The following is a 1,454-nucleotide window of genomic DNA, read 5'->3' on the forward strand; positions in this document are numbered from 1 at the left end:
TCCATAGCTACAACAGTACTGTCAAAATAGAAACAGACAACTGGTCCTCTGCAGCTCAAATGTTAGAGTAGCGTTTCACAAGGGGTGTACATTTTGGTTTTTTGCCCTAGCACTACACAGCTGATTCAAATGAGGAACTCCTCATCAAGCTTGATCATTTGAATCCCCCTTGGGGTCCCCAAGAGTTTGGGTAACGCTCTGTTAGAGCACATTACTTGCAACACCAGAATAGTGGATTCAATTCCCAGGACCACCCATTCATAAAAAACGTATGCACCATAACGAAGTCACTTAGATTATTTATTACGAAGTCACTCTTATTATTTGAAAAGCCAACAATGGCAAAAATGACTCACTTTTTGTTCCATCCACTGTAATGAATGAAGTACTTAATTTGCTTCTCCGTGATATTGGTTTTCACTGCCTGAAATAGAACAACAATCATTACGAATTGTAATAAATATGACTTTAGGTATAGGCTACTGCAAATGGTTTATTGTTTAGTAACACGAGCCGAAAGCCATTCAGATTGGTGGAATGAATCTAAACCCACCTTTGCTTCGTAAAGCAATGGCCCATGAAAACACAGAACTCTTTCACCTAAAAACAGAAGAAATAGACAAATGCTGGATGGTTATATTAAACCGTCAACACCAGTGGTTGGCTAAGGTGTAGCTAAATGTATTTCGTTGATATGTGGCCAACGTATAAAACAAATACAATAGAAACACAATTGCCATAGTTAGCTAGCTAGATCTGTTATTCAAGCCAAGGCCCTTGGCAAGGGATTGTTTACCCGTTAGCAATTAGCTAACGTTAGCTAGGTAAGCTTATTGTTTCAACACAGCCAATTAGAGCAAAAGTCTAGTTAGTTGGCTGAATGAATACGAAGGTACGTGTATTAGTACACTACTTATGGTAGATGACATTTAATTATTCATGCAATTTTCAAATTGATGATATCTCTCGCTAGCATGTAGCAGTGTTTTAGCTAACGTTAGCTGGCTAACGTGCTCTGCGCGAGAAGCGCCATACGTCGATGCCTTTCACTCCACGAGACGACAGGGTCTAGCTACGTTTTAATTTTCACAGTTCATCATCACGGTGCCCATTACCTTCTTGAAATTTAGGTTTAGGTCCTGTTTTGGCGCCATTCACAGACTCAACTGTTCGGATCTCTGAATGATCAATTCGTGCATTGCCAGCTTCCATTCTTCCTGACACAACACGGCAAAGGGCTCTTCTCTCGACTGCGCAGCCTGGCAGCGCGGTCAGGTGACCACGGTATAGCACTGCGCTGGAGCGGCCCCTGCGGACCACACAGGACATGATCATGTGTTTGGGAAGGGAGCCGTATTCATTTACTTTATTTGAACCTTATTTAACTAGGCAAGTCAGTTAAAAACACATTATTATTTACAATTACATCCTGACCAAACCTAACGACGCTGGGA

General features: G+C 41.4%; 1 long non-coding RNA gene across 1 annotated transcript; it reads right to left on the reverse strand.

Annotated features, from left to right (window-relative positions):
- Nucleotides 1-333: 333 nt before the first annotated feature.
- LOC116363977 (uncharacterized) lies at nt 334-1,153 on the reverse strand. Its single transcript, XR_004207915.1, has 3 exons — nt 1,116-1,153; nt 554-600; nt 334-424 (listed from the first exon to the last, which is right to left on the reverse strand). It is a non-coding gene; the product is annotated as an uncharacterized LOC116363977 (long non-coding RNA).
- Between the last annotated feature and the right edge of the window lie 301 nt (nt 1,154-1,454).

This window comes from Oncorhynchus kisutch, unplaced genomic scaffold (assembly GCF_002021735.2).
Source record: "Oncorhynchus kisutch isolate 150728-3 unplaced genomic scaffold, Okis_V2 scaffold982, whole genome shotgun sequence".
Taxonomy (NCBI): Eukaryota; Metazoa; Chordata; class Actinopteri; order Salmoniformes; family Salmonidae; genus Oncorhynchus; species Oncorhynchus kisutch.